General features: G+C 38.0%; 1 protein-coding gene across 1 annotated transcript in view; it reads left to right on the top strand.

Moving 5' to 3' along the window:
• Positions 1 to 12,202, top strand: part of RNF114 (ring finger protein 114) — a 420,507-nt gene that overhangs the window by 349,686 nt on the left and 58,619 nt on the right. The gene's annotated exons all lie outside the window — the stretch shown is intronic.

The following is a 12,202-nucleotide window of genomic DNA, read 5'->3' on the forward strand; positions in this document are numbered from 1 at the left end:
CCTCTGTTTTTAAACATGTTTGTAATAATTTCCATGTCTTGGTGAAAACTGTTGGTGTCTGAACACATGCGTGCTGTACTGATAAGTTGCCCCTTAAAAGTGCTACGCTTGGTGAATTTAGGGTGACAGCTTTTGTAATCTAGGTATTCATTAGAAAATGTGTTTCCTGAAAATCTTTGAAGTAAAACAACCTGCTGCCTGGTTCTTTGAGATTGCTACATTCAGGTAGGTAATGGTTGTCGGAGGTTGTGGAAGTAAATTTGAAATACGCACATATATTGTTGAGGTACTCTATAAACACTATGGGTTGGTTATCTGACTCCTTCCATATGATAAACACATCCAAAATTGTAGATGTGCGAACCATTTTGTATGGAATTCTGATTTAAATAGGTTTACCCTCCCACATTTATAGGACCATGTTGGTATATGATGGGGCACAACTTGCCCCCATTGCCACACCTTTCAACTGTTTGTAATATTCACCTTCAAAAGTATAGAAATAATTTTTGAGAAATTCCATCCCCATCAAGACAGAATTTAGCAATGTTTCATTAAAATTAGTCAAAGTCCTTGCTGCCTCTTAAAATAGTTCAAGGCCCTCTTCATGTAGAATGGATGTAAATAGGTCCACTACATCGACTGTAGAGAAACAGTCACTAGAATACCACATCTGGTGGATTTTAGTAAAAAAATCCCAGGAATCCTTTAACAAATAATGTACATCCCAGGGATCCTTTAACAAATAATGTACAGGATCAAGTACCCCTTTGAATAACCTGTCAGTAAAGACACCTAGGGGGTGTGTTGGACTCCCACTAGCTGAAATAATGATCCTAAGTGGTGATTCTTCTAAATTCTTATAAATTTTCGGTATTCCAAAATCTACTGGAATAATGGATGTTCTACTCTTAGAAAGTTGTAAAGTTCTTCTGAGATAACCCCTTGCATAAGTGCATCCTCTATAAGAAAATGTATTTTTCTGTAAACAATAAAAACCTCATTTCTTGAGGAAGTTTGATATTTTAACTCATCTGCAAATACATGAGAAAGAGAATTTGCATAGTCTAACTTGTCAAAAATAATTCCGCCACCCTTGTCAGGCTTCATAATCCTGATGGTGTCATTACTTAAGTTTTGTATTAAATCACATTCATTTCTTGATAAATTAAATGACTTTTTGATCTTAGTATATTGTTTTAGAGAATGTTGAGTGCAGTTCAGCTGTGCACACATTCTCGAAAGCCTGAATCATAGGGTGGGGTTAAAGCAACTCTTCCTTTTAAGCTTCTTTAAACATTAATTTAAAATTTAACTTCCGTGTGAATAACAAGTTCAATAATAGTATCCACTGTACTTACCTTAAATGATGGTACAAATTTAAATCCTTTAGTAAATGTAAAAAAAGTCTCATCAATTTCTAAAGAAGTATAGTTAAAAATGTTAAAACCACCATATGAATTAAAAATACCACTGTCTGTAAAGGTACGATTATTATTACCAGAAACCGTTCTGTAACAGTAGACCAACAAACAGTAATTTGGAAGCTGTAGATTACACAACAATGAACAACTTTAACTTCAGAGGGGGTCTCAAACTTGTTTCTTCAACTAATGCTTCATGCATATTCCCCCTCCGGTAGGTGGTATGCTGATGCTCCAATAAAAAATGTTGCTGTCCGTTTTTATTGTAAAGCCATTCAGATCTCATCAGGGGTGGGTACTTTGAATCGTATTCATCTCTGTTATTAGCACTAAAATTCTGTTGGAAGTTTTCTCTACCATCCAAATACTCCCCCCTCCTCTCTGTCATGAGCATTACTGTCTAAAACTATATGAACATCCTGGTTCTGATGGTAATAAGACTTAGGAAAGGGATATACTCTTGTTAAAATCATCTTGATGGTCTCTTTCTAACTTGTGTTCTTTGTTTTAAATTAATAGAAACATTATTTTGTACTTTAGTGACAATGCTGTCATAGTGTGTGATATTATGTTCAAACAACAAATCTTTAGTAATTTCATCATTCAACTTTTCAAGTTCATTAAATAGTACAGAAATAAGTTTGCCATTGCATTTTATAGTAAAATTCATTAACTGAAAGCCAAAACTATCATATAACATTGTCAGTTCCGTTAACTTCAATATTGTCCATAGAAAGTCCATTAGGTAACTTATACAGTCTGAGACCCTTAGGTACTAGTTTGTTTTTGAGACTTTCATGTAAAAAGATCTTGTCACACTGTATATGTTGTAACTTGAAAAGCTTTTATTCTAGTTCCTTCATTTTCTTTTCTAAGGTTTTCAGCGGATGTTGCAATGTAAGACTGATGTTATGACCAGAAAAAGGAATGTCCCTATAAATCCACTCTCTGAAGTTGTTCATTGTTGTGTAATCTACAGCTTCCAATTTATTGTTTGTTGGTCTACTGTTACAGAACGGTTTCTGGTAATCCACTAGCCCTATTAGTATTGCTGTTAGTAAAGTCACCCTGGTTTACCAGCCTTGTGTGTCCCGGATGTACTTCAAAGTTCACTTCCTTCCTTCTCTGTGCCTCATTGCATTGTCTCGTAGTCCATCCATCTTCTTGTCCAAGGCAGCAGCTTGCTGGGATAACATGGCAACTATTTGTGACAATTGACATTCCGTTTTATTCAAAAAAGGACTGTCCATATTAACTAAAACAGGCGAAGTTGGTGAATTTCTTGATCCCGTGTCCATAATCAGAAATGTATAAGTACGATCATTGTGTAAAAAGCCTTCTTGCCAAAAAGTACTTAAAAGTACTAAAACATGCAGGCAAGTAAACCAGAAGGTACCAGTTCTGCATGAAAAAAAACTTGTAAAACAAAACCAAGCAGATGAAATTGCCAGTATATTTGACCCAAACCAGCTTAGAAAAGCAATTCACTGGGTCCACACCATAAGCTCCATACCTCCACAGGAATAACAGGACCAAAATTCTTATGAACATACTTTATTCCAAACACAAAGAAAGTTAAGTGCTTTTGTCTCCCTCACTAAAACAGAGACTTCTTCAGAACTAAGTTATTATTCCCATAAGTACCTCTTGTATAGTAGGTGTCATTTGCATTCTAGTTAGACAATTTACAAATGAAAAATTCTATAATTAAAGTGATCTACACCGCTCCATAAACTGGCCACTTAAAACATTTATGTTAAAAGTATAAAATGTTGAAACTTTGAGAAAAATACTACATTACATTCAGAGCTCTCTTTTAACACTGGAGCCAAAGAAATGTTCTCATTAATTCCTGGTGGTGTGTTAGAGTTTAAATTTATTATCCAAAAAAGTTCTCAACTCCAACCGGAGCACCTACCACCCGCCTTGGGCACTTAATGGAACTTTTTCCTAAGATCCCATAGTTAAATCTAGTGACGTTCTGACACTGTAAGGAGTGTTTATACAGTGAATGATTCACATTATCCCTTGATATTGGTTACAGATGTTTGTAGATCTTTGTTCTAAGTTTTCTTTGTCTTGCCTATATAATTGCCACACGTTTGGCAGATTGAAATGTAAACTATACCCTTAGTGTTGTAATTTCCTTTGTGCAAATTAAGCTTGTATCCATTTTCCTTTAATACTATATTATTAGATTAGTACCTTTATCAAGTAAAGAAATAATTTTGATAGGTTATTCAAATATTGATTTTAAATTCTTCCCCATCTTGTAAACAAAGTTCGTCTTGTTCCCTAGAATTTTTAGAACATCAGAATTGCCTGTAAAAATTGTCCAATTTCTGGATATAATTTCTCTCACCTTCTTTTCCCCTACACCATATGGTATTACCATACTGTTACTGTGTTGAGAATTGTTCTTTGCCTTGTTTATAGTACCACCAAGTTTAGTTTCACCTAATAGGGGCTTGAATTTAGTTCTCCATCTGTCCAAAATTTGAGCCCTTGCTCAGTAGATCTCCAGGATGCGTATTACCACATCAAGATGGACAAGCACTCCAGGAGATTCCTCAGCTTCCAGCTGGGAGCCAGTCACTACCAATTCAGAACCCTGCCCTTTTGCCTCACCACAGCTGTCAGGGTGTTCAGCAAATGCATGGCAGTGGTAGCGTCTCACTTGAGACTACAAGGACACTGAGTGTTTCCTTGTTTGGACGACTGGCTCATCACCGCTCCTACCAAGCGTCTTATAGATAGGTCAAGAGTATTATCTTGAGACTCGTGCTTACCTGGGGATCACAATAAACCACGAGAAGTCCCAACTGGTCCCGACACAAATTTTGGAATTTATAGGGGCCAAATTTGAATACAAACACTTGCATAGCTTCTCTTCCCTTCCCCCGTATAGAAAAGATCGGACTTCAAGTCAGGAAAATTATCAGCAACAAGACGGTAGCTGCACACCTGGTCCTGCAGGCCTTGGGTTCTATGGCAGTGACGATTACTTTAGTACCTCTAGCAGGATTCCACATGAAGATTCTACAGTGGCTTCTAGCATCCAAGTGGTCCATTCTTAGTCAGCCAATGTCGCATTATATTTTGGTAACCAACCGTTGCAAAAAGGATCTTCTCTGGTGGGACCACTCTGAAGAGATTCTTGTGGGACGACCTTTCATCCCACCTCAGCCCCAGGCCATAGTAATAACAGACTCCTCCCAGATTGGATTGGGGTGGCATTATCTTGGCAAGACTGTCCAAGACACTTGGTCACTTAGAGGCCAGCTTGCATATCAGTGTTCTAGAGATGAGAGCAGTGCTGTTAGCTTTACATGCCTTTCAAGCTGTTCTCCGTCCAGGGACAGTTGCGATCCAGACAGACGTCAGTGGTCTGGTACATCAACAAACAGGGAGGAGCCAAGTCTTACCCCCTTTGTCGAGAAGCACTCCGAGTTTGGTAGTAGATCTCTTCCAACCACTTTATAATAGCAACACACATTCTAGGGACTTCCAGTGTGATAGCAGACAAGCTGAGCAGATGCATTCTCATGCCTCATGAGTGGTCTCTCAGTCCAAAAGTGCCACAAATGATTTTTCACCGCTGAGGCCAGCCTTGCTGCAACATCTCTGCATTGCCCTTAAACAAGTGCAGCAGCTACTTTGCCTTGGTCCCCTTCCAGGGGTGTCCCCAAGAGATGCTCTCCTTCATGATTGGTGCTTTGGCTTCTATACACCTTTCCCCTGATTCCGTTAATCCCTCAATTTTTGAAGAAAGCAATCAAATTGAAGAGCGAAGTGATCCTCCTTGGCCCATTCTGGCCTCGACAGATTTGGTTCCCCTTCCTCTGGCCTTATCTGATTCAGCAACCATGAACTCTGGACCCAGCTCCAGATCTCCTATCCCATCGAGAGGGGTTAGTTCATATGAGCCTTCAGAACCTAAAGCTCACAGCGTGGCTTCTCCACTTCCATTGATTGCTAGGTGTAACATTTTCTTCTCCAGTCTGTAAGATTATTTTGCCCGTTCTTAAACCCTCCACTAGAAAACTTTATTGCAGCAAATGCAATAGATTTTCATGTTGGGCTCCTGATAATGACATTGTGACATTAATCCTTTCTCAGCTCCTATAACAAATTTTTTTAAACTTGCTTTTTGAAGGAGGGGCTTCTGCTATCAGAATTCAACTAGCGGCTAGTTTGAATTTTCACATTGGTTTACAGGATGCCCCATTAATGTCTCAAACTCTGCAAGGCTTTTCAGAAAGGGACCTTGATGCTAAAGCTTCCTTATAAAAGACCCATATGTCCCATGGGATCTCAACATGGTTCTTCAGACTTTAATATATCCCCTTTTTGAGCTTACAGCCACTTGTGAGCTTAAGTACTTGTCCTGGAAGACAGCTTTACTAATAGCTATTACCTCTGCTAGAAAAAGTTTGGAGATCCAGGCACTGTCTTGTAAAATTCCATATTTGATTTTTCACCCAAGTAGAGTTTCTTTAAGAACCAGTCCATGTTTCCTGCCAAAGGTTGTTTCGGAGACTGATATTAACCAGACTATGAATTTACCAGTCTTTCCAAATTTTTCAAACAAAGGTGAATACTGTCTTCATTTATTAGACTCCCACAATGTGTTTTTTACCTCCATAGAACAAGATTTATCTGAAAATCTGATAAACTGTTTATTCCTTTTTCTAGTATTAAACTAGGTAGACTGGTATTCAAAGTTACACTTTCTAAATAGTAGAAAGACTGCATTTCCTTCATATAGACCAAGAGGAATGTTAAATTACCTGGACCTGTTAAGGCACACACTACCAGAGCAATAGCTATTTCAGCAGTTTTTTACTCCAGGACCTCCTTGGATGACGTGTGCAGCTGTGACTTGGGCTACCCCACATATCTTTATTACTCATTACAAATTGGATCTGGCTTCCAGAGGAAGAGCTTCCTTTGGTTCTGTGGTGCTCAGGAATATCCTTCCATGAGTAAAGTAGCTAGGGATTCTGCCCCACATGTCAATGAATACATGAAGATTGACAACATCAGATAAAGAAGTTATGTACTCACCATAATGTTCCATCTGTGTTGTCAGTCTTCATTTATCCCCTCCCTCCATCCCCCATCTTTTTTATATCTCTTGGTGGAATGAGCTGTAGCCTTATTCATACTTCTTTTTAACCACCCTATACCAGATGTGGCCTCCACAAAAGTAATCACAGGATAACTTATTCTGTCTGTCAGTCAGCAAACTCTGTCTGAGGTAAAATGGAGAGAAGCATTCTTGGTAGGGATAAAGCTCGAGAGACAGTAGATACTGCACCAAAACAACCACCAGTGCAGTTCTGGAAAATCCACTTTATTAAATTCGGCAAGAAGCTTAAATGCAGCAAAAAGTAAAGAACAGCCAACATTAACGCTACTGTCCCTTATGTTTTCATCTGAAAAGACTTCATGAGATGCAGAATAGTTATAAAATGCCATTACCCCATTTATAAACCATCCATAATCACAAAATCACCAATAAGGAGCAAGAATCAATTAAGAACTTTATTTCAAAAAAGGCAAAAATAAAGTCTTTACTATAAATTGTAGCTAAAAAAAGTGATAAAGCTCGAGTGTGTTTGATCCTTGCGGGTTATAGTAAAGCTGAGTAATTTCCGATTTCAGAACCGAACCCACAAGTCAAGAATAAATCAAGATCGACAACACAGATGGAGCATCATAATGAGTACATAACTTTTTTTTGCGCTCATCAGCAGCATACTGATCCCTTCTCAGCCCCTGTACAAAGTGTTCTTGAATTTTTTGGCAACAGTTTTTAGTGAAGGAGCTAGCTCCTCAACCATTAAAGTTCAGTTATCAGCAGTGTCTTAACCTTTGTTGGATTTGAGAATTCTTCCCTGGTTTCTTCTAAAATTTGTAAGGTCTTTTTGAGAGGCACTGTCCTGCTGAGACCTCCATAACAACCCTAATCCAATATGGGATTTAAATTTTGTACTGCATGCCTTAGTCTATTCCCTCTTTGAACCAGCAGCAAAATGTGATCTTAAATTCCTGACCTGACCTGGAAAAGTATTTTTCTAGAGGCCATTACCGCTTCTAGAAGAATTTCAGACCTTCAACATCATCCTCTAATCCTGCCTACTTGATTTTTCATAGGGATAAAGTAATATTACATACCGATCCTTCTTTCCTTCCTAAGGTAGTGTCAAAATCCAGTATCAACCAGTCCATTAATTTGCCTGTTTTCTTTCCTAAATTTGCAGATAAAGGTGAATATATGTTGCATTTATTGGATGTTCATAGACTAACTTTTTACTTGCGTAGAACAAAAGAAGTTAAGAAGACTGATCAATTATTTGTGTCCTTTGCAGATTCTAAATTGGGCAAATCATTTTGCAAAGGTAACTTTTGCCAGATGGCTGATGGATTCCATATCATTTGTCTATAGTAAGTTGGGTCTAACCTTACCAAAACCTTTGAGCCCATTCCACTAGGTCCATGGCAACTTCTTCAGTCTTTCTATCTAGGGCTTCCATGGCAACCTAGGTCAATCCTCATACCTTTGTCACTCATTACAAACTCGATCTGGTCTTGAGGGGAAGAGCAGCCTTGGGCTCAACTGTTCTTCGGAATATCCTTCCTTGAAGTTCTCCTGTGGTTTAGAGAGTTGGGGACCCTGTCCCAGCAGTTGAATGAATGAAAATTGACATCAAATAAAAAAAATTATGTACTTACCATAATGTCCCATTTGTGTTGTCAATTTTCCTTCTTCCTCAACATCCCACCCAACAACCCCCAACCTTTTTCACAATCTATTTCTGGAAGAATGAGAGCTGATGAGGACATCACTGTCCTTCATGGTGAGCTCCAGGTATAGCTTTTTCTGCCAGGAATATGATATTAGTACTTCCTACTTTATGTAAACCAACAAAAAAGATCTGAGGTACGTTAGGTGTTAGTGCATTTTGGGTAAGGGAAGAGCTTGAGATTTCTTTTTTGGTGGCCACGAGCTAACGTAACGGTGGAGAAGAAATTTCTGGCTTCTAAAATAACTCCAGAATAATTTTCACAGTCTGTTCTTTAAATTCTTCTCTTTTCAATAGATAGCTGGGAAAGCGGTAGTGTCGCATTTTTATTTTATCGCCCTGTGTAAAACTTTCAGTTAAATGCACGTGCTCCTGTGAAATGTAAGTTCTGTCTAGCCTAGCCCAATTTTTATATCATTTGGAATAATATTTACTCTGAAGTCCTAATATTGAATTCAAATTTTCAAAGCCAAATGTTTTCATAAGTTTCTTCAACAATCTACCCTCCTTTTTCCCTTCTCTCTCCCCCGACACATCTTCCCTGCTGCAAATCAAATTCCAGTCCTCACCTGTAAGTAATATTCCCTGTTGAAAACTGATTTTCTCCCAGACTTTTCTTTAGCTCCATTGTAGCAGTTTTAGGTGGAATATAAATACATGCCAGTCTAATCCGCCTCTCTTGCCAGTAGCCCCTTAGTACTACTTACCTACCATTATCTTTTTTTATCCTATTCTACCCCTGTTGGAGCTCCTCTTGCAATTAGTACAAGTGCTCCTCTCTTACTTTTTCCCAGATATTCTGAAAACCTTTTCTTTATCAAATTCACATGTTCATTTCTTTCCAGATGTCTGCTGTAGCATAGCTATTTGCACCCTATACTTTTAATATAGTTGGTTATTTTCTTTTTTATATATATTTGAGAGACCATTCACATTTAAAGGTAGTTTCGAAAGGGTCATTGTGCTGAAAATGTATTCCCATCTTTTATTTGTAACATCTTTTTTAAAGTATCTAGTTTCAACTTTTGTGTTACATGCACACACTAATTTTTGGCAAGTTGTCTTTTTATGCAATTGTTTCTTGTCATATCTATATAAGCCTATGTCATGTCTTATAAAACGTTTTGTTTAATTGAAAGTCCTCAAACAAAAAAACAGATACACCTCAAAAACCTATTAACTTAATATTAACACACACAGCTATGTAATCTTCAAATTTGGAAGTCTTACCTTCCCAATAGGAACAATTGTCCCAAGCTGACAGCCAAACTTAGACTTGGGTTAACCTAAAATGAGGGTTAGCCATGCTAAGACACATGGTACAGTCTCTGCTTCTCTAAGTGCTGTCTGGTTTTGTCTTATCTTTATTGCTGTCTGAGAATAAGAAAACACTTGAATGCTACCAGAAAACATCTTCCCTTAGCCATTGAAGTAAAGTCATTAAAATAAATATTTATTGTCTCCACGGAGATATGAGAACCAAATACAGCATTGCTTCTATAAGTATTTATTTGTTTGCTAGAGGAGAGGACTACCATGTTTTTATTCATTTGCTTTCTCTTAAAAGTCATCACTTGACAAAGCCAAGAGCCTTAATCCAGCCATTCCCCTATGCAAGAATGGGAACACACACAATCCTTTGTCGTATCATACTCCCACGAAGAGGCATCTCTTTGTTTTTATTGCTCAAAACTGAGCAAGGTGAAAGAGAAAAGAAGGAAAAAAACAAGGGCGCCTGCTTACTTTAGTATCCCCATTACACTTGAAAATAACTGATACATTTTATATCATGCAGATGTCATGCGCTATGCAAACATTACTGTTAAGAAGAAACATTTGTTTTACTTACAGTTAGCTCTCTCCTTTCCCCCATTCTAAGTGTTTCCCCAAACATTAATGACATGAAGTAGGGCATATGTTTTAGAGTCCCCAACAAGTTTAACAAAGTCAAAATCAATTATTTCTGGATTTTCTTGTTCTGGCAGGTTTCACAAATGTAAATTAATGCTTTATAACCCCACATTTGTTTGTGAATTTCTGAGTTGCTGATTTTATTCCTGTTTATCTCCATTCCCAAGTCTAGTTTCTGCTTCCTTTCCAATGTACTCTGTCCTTAGTTAACTGTTGTGCTTTTTACTGTGTTTCGAGCATGTTCTGTTGAAACACTGGAAATGTTTTTTCTGCCACAGTCTTTCTCTGATCTTTATTACCAGAAAACAATGAGCAGAATCTCCTATTTCACAGTAAACTTTTTGTTGGACAAACTTTTGTATTTCCTCCTTAGCATGTTCTGCATCAAAAAATGATTTTGTCCCTCCAGGGAAGAATATCCTCAAGATAGCTGGATGCAATAATTTGAATCTCATGCCTGCTTTTCAAGATTCTGTGAGTAGTGGAATAAATTTACTCCTCTTCTGCTTGGCATACAGTTAATCATTTCCCGCAAACATTTGTCTCCCACTTTTAGTACTTTGTCCTTTTGCAACCATTTTATCAGAATCAACTCCTGCTGGTAGGATTACATCTTTATTGTTATGACCAGTTTTGGTGGAACAGTCCAGTTTGTGCTGTCATGAAATTAGTAGTGTGTTCCTTCCAGCTCTTGTACAGCAGAAAATCTTAGGTTTTCCCCGTGCTGCTTCCTCTTTTTTTAAACATCTCTTCTTGAGCAGTCTCTTATTCAGCCAGCCTTTTCTTCACTCCGACCTCTGAATTTTGCAGTTGTACCACCTCATCTGAGTATCTGTTTAAAGCTTCTTTCATTTTATACAGCATTTTGTTATTTGAGTTGATATACTCTGTGTTTTGTTTATGTTAATCAACTGAGTACATTTGACTTTTTTCCTACAGGTTATTGGAAGCAATGTCTTGCACCAAAGCTAGAGCTTGCAGAATTCTTCCCACTCAGTATTTTTCCTCACCTTTTGTGGCTAATTTTTTTCAGGTTCTCTGAATTTTCTTTTTGCTGGCATCCAGACAGTGCAGTTACTAGCCAGTTACTGAAATTTACCCCCCAAAATGGGTTCACTGGCTGTCTTCTAAGTTTTGTTTTCACACTGAGCAACAGCTTAATTTCAGCTCTCCCAATGTGCAACTATCTTGGAAGTTCTGTCTGTATGACTCTGACATTATGTCCAAAGATATGGCCACTGGTGCTGTTTTAAGGTTTGCCTGGCTGCATTCTCAAACTCCCAGATGAAGTGAAAAGTTATATTTTAAATACTCATGTGGACAGAGGTTTTAAAAAAAACTGACAGAGGATTAAACTGATATAAGGAACCTTAAGATTTTCAGTCCTCCTCCTTCCAAATTTTCTAAGCGATTCTCTAACCCTACATCCAGTTTTGTCAAGAAAGACAGTCTCTGCTAAATGTTGGTAAACGGATATTTAAGAAATGGCAGTGTGACTATATAAGGAACCGTGTACCACCACCCTGGCAGCCCCTTTTCCCTTCTAGAAAGTCTGAATCTTCACTTCTCTGTTTGGCAACAGATAGTTTTAGAAAAATGGGTTCAGAAGATTATTTATCAAGGTTACAGATGTCACAGGAGGAAATTCCTCCTTTCCAGGGGTAAATTCTCATCCACCAGACCACACTACTCTGTTTCCCCCTGTCCTTCAACACACGTTGTCTCAGGGAGTGATAGAACCAGTTCCTCATTCCCAGGTTGGGAAAGGATTTTGTTTGAGGATATTTTTGGTGCCAAAGAAAGAATGCTTGGAGACCAGTTCTGGATCTTTCTTCTCTAAACCAATGTGTGATAGTGCCCAAGTTCATAAGGCAGTCAGCTCACAACCTTTCACCACGTCTTTCTCCTAAGTTTCCTTAAAACACTAGATTTAAAAGTTTCTTATTGCATCCCTATTCATCCAGGCTTCAGGGATTTTTGAAGGTTGTTTGTGTCTGGCTCACATTGTCAGATGCCCTTCTATTCCCATGTTGCAGTATTCATAACATGAGGGATTCC

The sequence above is a fragment of the Protopterus annectens genome, chromosome 12.part0 (assembly GCF_019279795.1).
Source record: "Protopterus annectens isolate FY-2018-M chromosome 12.part0, PAN1.0, whole genome shotgun sequence".
In the NCBI taxonomy this organism is placed as follows: Eukaryota; Metazoa; Chordata; order Ceratodontiformes; family Protopteridae; genus Protopterus; species Protopterus annectens.